The following is an 11,801-nucleotide window of genomic DNA, read 5'->3' as shown; positions in this document are numbered from 1 at the left end:
CCGGGATAGTTCCTGTTTAAATAAAACTAAACCCCACGGGCCCCACAGGTCAGTTTGACCTGGCCACGTCACACTTTGACCGACCCCACACGTTAGTGTTGACTTGCTGACGTGTCTGTTGACCCGGCCCCACCTGTCAGCGTCGCTAACCAGCCCCAGCCAGTCCACTGGTCAGGTTTGACCTGGAGGCGCCCAGTTGACCTGCTGACATCAGGGTGATGTCATGCTGACGCAACATGTATTTTCTGGATTTATTTTAATTTAGGAAATTTCAGAAAATAATGCAAACTTCTAAAAATCATATAAAATCAACCATAGCTCCAAATCAAATAAATTATATATGAAAAATGATTAAAAAATCCAATCTATCCATCTGCACTGGTTTCATGCATGTTAGAGCACATTAACCTTGATGTTTAGGTGAACAAGTTAATGCACTATTATGACCTCTTAAAATGGGTTTGCATTTGAATCTTTGGTTCAAATGGACTCATCTCAATCTGTTCTAGCTTGCATTAGCCAAAACACATTCTTATTGCCATGTCATAGCATGCATCATATTGTGCATTGCATTGATCGTGTTTCTTCTCTGTTTGTCAGTGTTGTTCCCCCTCGGTAGACGTTGTATCGACGTTGTGATTGTTGACACTGATGAAGACTCAATGCTATCTTCAGAAGTGCCAGGCAAGCAAAACCCCCTTGTTCATTCTGATACAATCCCACTCTCTCGCTCCTGCTCTCTTTTACTGCATTAGGACAACAACGATTCATCTGTTACTTGCTGCGGTAGTTGAACCCCTTATCCTCTGCATGACCTGTCATTGCCACAGTAAATAGATGAAACCCACTAGCATGAGTAGGAGTTGTTTGAGCCCTGTTGTGCCTACTCATTCATGCTTGTTTGTCATGCCTGCTATTGCTTAGAGTTGAGTCAGGTCTGATTCATCGGGAATGAATCAGAGGTGTGTGAACATGTCCTACTGTGTGTGAGCTAAGTGTGTGAACACAATTTGGTAAAGGTAGCGGTGAGAGGCCATGTAGGAGTACATGGTGGGTTGTCTCATTGAAGCCGTCCTCAGGAACTGAGTTCTGTGTTTGTGATCCATGATTCAGCTACTACCATGCATTGGGCCCTGAAATATGACCCCGCTCGACTTCTTAATCACCCTTGTCCTTTGTCCAGGAGTTGCAAGTAGTTTCTGGTGTTTGTAGTATGCTGGAGGCCGTGGGCAGCGCTGACCCGAGGGGTGGGCTGTGATGTGGTAGGCACGTGGCCGGGTATGCCGGGTGCCCGTTTGGTATCACGGAACCCTGTACACATCGTTCGGGGCCGTATGTGGAAACCTCGGCCGGACTCCCTGCGGATGGAACCTGAGTAGGCGATAAACCTGGACTAGAGACTTAAGTGTTTAGTTAGGTTGTGGTCTACACCCACGTCGGCTTTCGCTTGAAGTCTGCCGAGCACATGTCGTGTGCAGATGCTAAGTGGTGGAAACATGCATGAAAAAGTACACCCCTGCAGGGTTAACATCATCTATTCGAATAGCCGTGTCCGCGGTAAAGGACTTCTGGGTTGCCTATGATAGTTCATAGACAAGTGAAAGTGGATACTTTAAAATGCGCAAGATAAGCGTGAGTGCTATGGATGGCGTTCTCGTAGGGAGACGGGAGCGGATCCATAGTGGTGTATTGGTTGGTGAATATGTGGACTCGTGTGCGCCACCTCAAAGAGTCGCTTGCAGTCGTAGTTCAGGATAGCCACCGAGTCAAAGCTGGCTTGCTGCAGTTAAACTCCACCATCCCCTTTGTTGATAATGATGCATATGTAGATAGTTTTGATGTAAGTCTTGCTGGGTACATTTGTACTCATGTTTGCCTATTTCATGTTTTTGCAGAGAGACTTCAGTCTCACTAGTAGTTCAACATGGACTTCGATGTTTAGCTTGTTACCTCAGCTACGATCTTGTGCCCTTGGCAGGATCTTGTAGATAGTCAGGCTTCTCAGCCTTTTTCATTTGTAGTTGTCTGTACCCAGACATGTTAAGTTTCCGCTTGTGCTTTGACTTGTATGCTCTGAGTGTTGGGTCGTGAGACCCATGTTTGTAATATCTCGCTCCTCGGAGCCTATTGAATAAAATACTTGAGTTGTAGAGCCATGTTGTGATGCCATGTTGTATTTGCACATATCGAGCATATTGTGTGTATGTTATTGGAAAGCTTGGTATGTGTGGGATCTGACTATCTAGTTGTTTATCCTTAGTGGCCTCTCTTACCAGGAAATGTCTCCTAGTGCTTCCACTGAGCCTTGGTAGCTTGCTACTGCTCCGGAACACTTAGGCTGGCCGGCATGTGTCCTTCTTCGTTCCTGTGTCTGTCCCTTTGGGGAAATGTCACGCGATGAATACCGGAGTCTTGTTATCCCGCTACAGCCCGGTTCACCGGAGTCCTGCTAGCCCAGTGCTACAGCCTGGATTCACTCGCTGATGACCGACACGTTCGATGCTGGGTCATGGATGCCTGTCCCTGTAAGTTTGTTCCACTTTGGGTTCACGACTAGCCATGTCAGCCCGGGTTCTTTGTCATATGGATGCTAGCGTCACTATCATATACGTGAGCCAAAAGGCGCAAACGGTCCCGGGCCAAGTAAGGTGGCACCCGTGGGAATACCGTGCGTGAGGCCGCAAAGTGATATGATGTGTTACATGCTAGATCGGTGTGACTTAGGATCGGGGTCCTGACATGTCCTCCACTCATTGGACAGAAGGCGCCTATGATACGTCGACACGTGGCATGGCCCAACAGAGGCCCATTCCTGTGAAAAGGCCAGTCCGTTTGACTTGGTCAAAAGGTGGCGGGCCGACCAACTGAAAGCCTGTTAACAGCCTGTTCGCATATAGCCCATTTACAGCCCGCTAACCTAGGGCCCGTTACGACCTATCCGAATTAGGCCCAGTAGCGTCATATGGGCCATCCAATATGATTCTAGCCCATTTTAACTTCCGGCCCATGTATGGCCCATGATGTCTTTCGGCCCATATGAGGCCCTTTGTAACTCTTGGCCCATTGCCGGCCCGTGGTGAAACTGGCCCGTAATAAACAGTGTATCACTTTATACCCATTAACGGCCCATTATTCCATTGGGCCATTTCCAGCCCATGTTATCTTTCAGCCTTCTCAGGGCCCATTTATTCTTGGGCTCATTTCCAGCATTCAGTTACTTACGGCCCGTTACTATCATTTTCTGCTTGTGGGCCAAATTCAGCCCATTGTTACAGTCGACCCATTTGTGGCCCGTTAATACATTGGGCCGTTTTCATAGCATCATCAAATACGGCCTATTAACGACGGCTCATCATGGTCGGCCCATGAATGGACGATTCCAACTCTAGCCCATTTACGGCCATAATGCGGTCTGTTATTGGCCCATGTTTGGCCAATCGATCCTACGGCCCATATAAGGCCCATTGATGATACAATCTGTAGAAGGCCCATTGTTTGTGCGACCCGTAGAAGGCCCATTGTTTCTATGGCCCGTAGAAGGGCCATTGTTTCGACGGCCAGTAGGAGGCGCAATGACACTACAGTAAATATGTAGCCCATGTTATTGTGGCCTAGTTTTAAAAATAGGTTATTGCAGCCACTAGCAAACCGCGGAAAAAGAACTGCACTGACTACAAGCAAACAAATAAACAAGATAACAAGAAAATAAATAATCAAGCAACTAACGCTAGGCTATCACGGCTATTACACATATTACATCCACTGGGCATCAAAGTTCACCACCAGTGCAAATATAGGGAACAAAGCAACATATCATATACACTGGTTGTCAAAGTTGGCAACCAGCGCAAATAAATGCCGCAGCAAAACAAATCCAGAACTGAAACCACTTTAGAAGATCTCAAGAAACAATATCCTGGGTACCCATAATGCTGGCAAGATGCTTAGCAAGCTTATTAACTTTCTCTTGTTTGGTGCTTAAATCCTCCAGCGCTTGCTGTTGCACCAGGAAGTATGCATCTGAATTTTGCAGGGACTTCCTTAGTCCTTCAGCTTCCTATTGCAGCACATCTGATCGATGTCTTTCAACTTGAAGTTGAGACTCAAGAATACAAACTGATTCAGGCAGCGAGTTCGAAGAGCTTGTGCCAGCAGTAGTGGCCAGTAACTCGAATACTACATCAAGACAGGACTTTTGGGTTCTCTCACTGTCGTCAAGATAGTTTTTATCAGCTTTCTTGGAGACCAACAGGGATGTATCACTATCTTGAACCTTATATGCATTACTTCCTTTACCATTGCATAACGCAGTACTGTTCTCCAATATTTTGTCCGCATTCTAAAAGAGAAACAAGCAGACACGTCACAGGTTTACCATGTTGTATATGAAACTCATTTTGGTAAATGAGTTCAGTAGTAAAGTGGACATGATAACAACATGAAACAAACATATATCTATGTACCATGGTCACTTCATGGTCTATATCATTCTAGTTTTTGTTGCCAAATCAAGATAGAGACACAGTTCAAATAATATTTGTTCAAGACAAAGCAGAATAGACATAATATAAGTGTGGGAAACTATAGAGCAATAAAAACACTTGTAATGTGCATGACATGAGAACATAACTGTTTATTCAATTGAAACTAAAATCAACATAGAGCAGGTTACAACAGCAAACTAGTTAAAGAAACAGGTTGAAAAATAACCTGTTGCGCCATTGGAGTTTCAATTCCATCCTTCAAATTTGAAAATAGTTGGTATGAGTAAATACAGTAATGCAAGAGCAAAGGAGTATGAACCATAGCTACAGAACCTGACCTGAGAACAAATCTTCTTCTACTTTAAGCGTTGAGTTGGGATTCAGAGTGCTGGCCCTCGTGCTTTGGGCACTGCAGTTCCCTTACTATCTGCTCGTGTTTGGGTGCTCTGTGGTGGAGAAGGTGCTGTGTCAACTGGAACTGGGTTACTATCTGCCGGGGTTGGGGTTAGAAGGGGTGTAGCTGGTTCTCTGTCCAACTGGGTAGGGGTACAATATGTGAGAGTATGGGTTATGTGTGGTGGATCTGGTCCTTGGGCAAGTACAACCGTGGTTCTATCTGCATCAACTGGTAGCACTATCTTTTCTAAAGACCGTGTTGTTACTCCCTTAGATACTGCCATCACCCTCTCCAATTCAAATGGCTGATAAACAAGAAAAGTAATTGAAAGTATAGACATTGTATGATAGACAGGTGCAATGGACAGTGGGGAATAAAAGAGGGCATGCAATATTTCACATTTATGTTGTCTAACCAAACAGGATAGCATGACACAATTTCACATGTATGATGGCTAACTAAACAGGATAGCATGACACAATTTCACATTATGATGGCTAACTAAAAAAGATGGAAATACATAGTTCAAAATATGATGACTATGTAAACAAGATGACATGATATAACTATATAATGTGTTTATTAAATAGGTTGGCATGCCATAATTCACATACATTCACGGATAGAATGCCATAATTCAAAATATGATGCCTGTAGACACTAAACAGGATGAGATGATATAACTATATAATGTCTTTATTAAATGGATTGCCATGCCATAATTCAGATAGATGATGTGTATGTACTATCTAAACATGATGGCATGATATAATTCAAATATATGATTTATATAGTAAGCAAGTAAGCAGATGGCAATCCATATATGATATAAAAACTAAGCAATGCAAGACAACATGCATGACATGGGTAATATAACCCTGCCAAGTTTGAGCATAGATGAGGGAGTCCTGGATTAGGGGGTGTCCGGATGGCCGGACTATGACCTTTGGCCGGACTCCCGGACTACGAAGATACAAGATTGAAGACTCCGTCCCGTGTCCGGATGGGACTTTCCTTGGTGTGGAAGGCAAGCTTGGCGATACGACATGAAGATCTCCTCCCATTGTAACCGACTCTGTGTAACCCTAGCCCTCTCCGGTGTCTATATAAACCAGAGAGTTTTAGTCCATAGGACGAACAACAATCATACCATAGGCTAGATTCTAGGGTTTAGCCACTCCGATCTCGTGGTAGATCTACTCTTGTACTACCCATATTATCAATATTAATCAAGTAGGAGTAGGGTTTTACCTCCATCGAGAGGGCCCGAACCTGGGTATAAACATCATGTCCCTTGTCTCCTGTTACCATCCGCCTAGACGCACAGTTCGGGACCCCCTACCCGAGATCCGCCAGTTTTGACACCGACATTGGTGCTTTCATTGAGAGTTCCTCTGTGTTGTCGCCTTTTAGGCCCGATGGCTTCTTCGCTCGTCAACCGCGACGCGGTCCGGGATGAGACTTTTCTCCCCGGACAGATCTTCGTATTCGGCGGCTTCGCACTGCGGGCTGACTCGTTCGACCATCTGGAGCAGATCGAGAGCTACGCCCCTGGCCATCAGGTCAGGTTTGGAAGCTTGAACTACACGGCCGACATCCGCGGGGACTTGATCTTCGACGGATTCGAGCCACAACCGGGCGCGCCGCACTGTCATGATGGGCATGATTTAGCTCTGTCATCGGACAACGCCCAGAGCGTCGCTCAGGTGTCCGCTCCGACCATTAGCTCGGAGCCCACTACGCCAGTCGGGGACGGACGGTTAGACGCCACCCCGGAAACTGCAATCTCTACGGCGATAGAGCCGGATACCAGCCTAGTCCCTCGCAAGGCCCGTGACTCCGAGGTGCCGGACTTTGATCCGGACTCCGTAAATCCCGCACCTCTCCCGGTTAAGCCCGATTGGGCTCCGGTCATGGAGTTCACCGCCGCGGATGTCTTTCAGCACTCACCTTTCGGCAACATCCTGAATTCGTTAAAGTCTCTCTCTTTGTCAGGAGAGCCCTGGCCGGACTAAGGCCAACACGGTTGGGATACAGACGACGAAGAAATTTGTAGCCCACCCACCACCCACTTTGTAGCCACTGTCGATGATTTAACCGACATGCTCGACTTCGACTCCGAAGACATCGACGGCTTGGACGCCGATGAAGGAGACGATCAAGAACCAGTGCCTATAGGGAACTGGAAAGCCACCTCGTCATACGACATATACATGGTGGACACCCCTAAAGCGGGGGAGGGCGAGGAGAAAACGGAGGATGACCCCTCCAAGAAGCAACCCAAGCGCCGACGTCAGCGGCGCCGCTCTAAGTCCCACCAAAGCAAAAACGGCGATTCCGGCACCGGAGGTAACAATACGCCGGATAGTGCCGAAGACAACCCACTCCAGCAAGATTCAGTGCAGGAGAATGAAGGAGCCAACCCTCGTGAGAGAGCGGCCGACAAAGAGGATGAGGACGACAATTACATGCCTCCCTCCGAAGACGAGGCAAGCCTCGACGATGATGAATTCGTCGTGCCAGAGGATCCTGTCGAGCAAGAGCGTTTCAAACGCAGACTCCTAGCCACGGCAAGCAGCCTCAATAAGAAACAACAGCAGCTTAGAGCTGACCAAGACCTACTAGCCGACAGATGGACCGAAGTCCTGGCGGCCGAAGAGTATAAACTAGAACGCCCATCCAAGAGCTACCCGAAGCGCAGGCTGCTTCCCCAACTTGAGGAGGAAGCAACTAAGGCTACATCACTAGCATACGATGCACCCAATCGGCCACCCTGTGGCCGCGATAGAGAGGCCTTCGGGCCCTCGACCCAAGCCACACCCCGACACCTCTCAAAACATACCAGAGTACGGGGAGACGCAATAGACCTGTGAGACATCTTGGAGAACAAGGCAAGGCAAATAAGATCGATCTACGGATCGCATGGGCGCCCCGCTTCACGTGATGCTAGCCGTCACGCCGGACATAATAAGTATGGCCCAGCGGAATACAACAGACCAAGCTCGTCCGAGCTGCGTCGCGATATAGCTCAGTACAGGGGCGCCGCACACCCACTATGCTTCACAGACGAAGTAATGGATCATCAAATCCCCGAGGGCTTCAAACCCGTAAACATCGAATCATACGATGGCACAACATATCCTGCGGTATGGATCGAGGATTATCTTCTTCACATCCACATGGCCCGTGGCGATGATCTACACGCCATCAAATACCTCCCGCTCAAGCTTAAAGGACCAGCACGGCATTGGCTTAATAGCCTGCCAGCAGAGTCCATCAGTTGTTGAGAGAACCTGGAATCCGCATTCCTTGACAACTTCCAGGGCACATATGTGCGACCACCAGACGCCGATGACCTAAGCCACATAATCCAGCAACCAGAGGAATCGGCCAGACAATTCTGGACACGGTTCCTGACAAAGAAAAACCAAATAGTTGACTGTCCGGACGCCAGGCCCTCGCAGCCTTCAGGCACAACATCCGAGACGAATGGCTTGCCCGACACCTAGGACAGGAAAAGCCGAAGTCTATGGCAGCCCTCACGACACTCATGACCCGCTTTTGCGTGGGAGAATACAGCCGGCTAGCTCGTAGCAATAACATAAGCAAAAGCCCCGGCAATTCGGATAACAAGGATAACAATGGCAGGTCACGCTGCAACAAGCATAAGCGCCGCATTAACGGTGACAATACTGAAGATACGACAGTCAATGCCGGATTCAGAGGCTCTAAACCGGGTCAATGGAAGAAGCCATTCAAACGAAACCCTCAGGGCCCATCCAGCTTAGACCGGATACTTGATCGCTCGTGCCAGATACACGGCACCCCAGAACAGCCAACCAATCACACCAATAGGGATTGTTGGGTGTTCAAGCAGGCAAGCAAGATAAGTGCCAAGACTAGAGACAAGGGGCTACATAGCGATGACGAGGAGGGGCCCCGGCCGCCGAACAACAAAGGACAGAAGGGATTTCCCCCGCAAGTTTGGACGGTGAATATGATATACGCAACCCACATCCCCAAAAGGGAGCGGAAGCATGCTCTCAAGGACGTCTATGCGCTGGAGCCAGTCGCCCCAAAGTTCAACCCATGGTCCTCCTGTCCGATCACTTCCAATCGACGGGACCATCCCACCAGCATCCGTCATGGCGGATTCGCCGCACTGGTCCTAGACCCAATTATCAACGGATTTCACCTTACCAGAGTCCTAATGGATGGCGGCAGTAGCCTGAACCTGCTTTACCAGGACACAGTGCGAAAAATGGGCATCGATCCTTCGAGGATTAAACCCACAAAGACAACCTTCAAAGGTGTCATACCAAGGGTCGAAGCCAACTGTACAGGCTCGGTCACACTCGAGGTGGTCTTCGGATCACCAGATAACTTCCGGAGCGAGGAGTTAATCTTCGACATAGTCCCATTCCGCAGCAGCTATCACGCCCTACTCGGACAAACCGCATTTGCCAAATTCAGTGCGGTGCCGCACTACGCATATCTCAAGCTCAAGATGCCAGGACCTCGCGGAGTCATCACGGTAAATGGAAACACAGAACGCTCTCTCCGAACAGAGGAGCACACGGCGGCCCTGGCGGCGGAAGTACAGAGTAGCCTCTCAAGGCAGTTCTCCAATCCAGGCGCCAAACGTCCGGACAATGTCAAGCGAGCCCGAAGTAACCTACAACAAATCTGGCTGGCACGTTCCGAGCAAGCATAGAAGTGCGGCCCCGACCCCAGCCCCCGCCAAACGGCAATGCTGGTACCACACGTACATAATTACGCCTTAGAGATACCATGGGCATAAGGGGAGGGGCACAACAACGGCACGCCCAGAATGAGGCTTAACCGCACTAGGGGGGCTCGCTATTTCACCTTTTTCTATTTTCACACACTTTCAGGACCCAACTATTCGGAACGCCTGTCCGGCAATACTATCGCCGAACCAATGATGCAATAGCCAGGGAGGAAGCAAGCTACGTCAAAAGTCAAGGTGGTCTCTATAACGAGTTTAAATACCTGTTTCTCTTACAATACCGCAGCTTGCCCCTGAAGGGGAATATGTCAAATACTCCCATCTCTTGCTTACCGCACTTTTTGTATCGTTCTGCTTTCGCAGCAGCCCTTTTTCAATAAACAATACATAGCTCTTATCTATTATTGTACTTATCTATTTTTATATGCAAACATGTTCAGTCATGACACTATGCAACCGTACACTTTGGCACGGATAATACACCAGGGGCTTACAACACCCCATAACGTGGTGTGAGAAGACCAAACACTCTAACAAGTGCGGCACCCCGAACTTATAGCACTATATGCATCGGCTCCGAATCATGTCTTTGGTCAATAGTTGGGTTTGCCCGGCTCCCATGTTTTGGTACCTTACGCTCCGCATTGTTGGCTAAGGTAGCGCTGGGAGAACTACTGCGATTGTGCCCCAGTTGAGATGGGTTAACACCTCAGTAGAGAAAGCTAAAACTGACTGTCATGATAGTGCGAGAGACCGGTCGCTGTTCGCGAGGTTTTTTTGAGTCCTTAAAGACTTATGCCGCTTCAAGCGAAGAACCGGACTTATCCGGCCTAGGCGTGGATAGCACCCCGAACTCGGTCTTCTGAATACTAGGGGCTTCGCCGAAATTTAAAATTATAGAATTCTATGGCTAAGTGAGAGTGATAAAGCATTATAAGTCCGACGGCCTGGTTCGTTGTGCTGAACGCCTCCCTAGATGGACCCAAGAATGGGAACAAGAGCGCTCAGGTTTATCCCGAACACCCCAGCACTCGTGGCATGGGGGTCGAAGCCGACGACTTGCATCTCTCAGATTTGATAAACGGCCGCACAAAAGGTAATATTTTAAATTAACAAGCTTTGCTTAACGCATATGAACAAAGCTTCAGCGTACAGGATAACAAATGTGAGTTTATTCAAAAATTACATCTTTGGAGCACTCATCCGCTATGCGGCGGGCACCCTTCAGAACGCCATTATAATACATCTCGGGCGTATGATACTCCTTGCCCGGCGGTGGCGCGTCCGTCAACAGCCTCTCCGCGTCTAGATTGCCCCAGTGCACCTTAGCACGGGCAAGGGCCCGACGGGCACCTTCAATACAAACAGAGCGCTTGACGACCTCAATCCACGGACACGCGTCCACCATCCGCCGCACCAGACCGAAGTAGCTCCCAGGCATGACTTCTCCAGGCCACAGCCGAGCTATGAGGCCCTTCATGGCCTGTTCGACCACCTTATGGAGCTCAACCAGCTGCTTCAGCTGGTCGCTCAGGGGCACCGGATGTTCGGCCTCAGTGTACTGAGACCAGAACACTTTTTCGTCGAGCTCCCCTCTTCGGCTCGATAGTATGCGGCGGCATCAGACACACTACGGGGCAGATCGGCGAACGCTCCTGGAGAGCTCCAGATTCGGGTAAGTAGCAGATAATTAACTTTTATATTTTTTCTTTGCATAAAGAATGCCTTACCCGCCACTATCTTCTTCATCGCCTCGATCTCTTGAAGGGCCTTCTGGGCTTCGGCCTTAGCGGTCTTGGCACTCTCAAGAGCCAAGGCAAGCTCAGACTCTCGAGTCTTCGAGTCACGCTCCAAACTCTCATGTTTTTCCACGAGAGCCTGGAGCTCTTGCCGCACCTCCGCCACCCACGCCTCCTGCTTCTCTCGCTCGGCGCGCTCCAAGGCCGCACTCTTTTTGGCCTTGGAGACCGCCTCTTTCAGGGTCGCCACCTCGGTCGTGGCTCCTGCAACATTAACGTTGGTCCTGTTATTATTATTATGCAACCAAGTATTTCTATATACATTTACAGGAGGTACTACGTACCCTCTTTATCCTCGAGCTGCCTCTTGGCACGGCCGAGCTCGCTCTCAGACCGCTCGAGGCTTTCCTTCAAGGCATTGACCTCCGCAG

This window comes from Triticum aestivum, chromosome 1B, assembly GCF_018294505.1.
Source record: "Triticum aestivum cultivar Chinese Spring chromosome 1B, IWGSC CS RefSeq v2.1, whole genome shotgun sequence".
NCBI lineage: Eukaryota > Viridiplantae > Streptophyta > Magnoliopsida > Poales > Poaceae > Triticum > Triticum aestivum.
Note: the sequence above shows the minus strand (reverse complement) of the source record.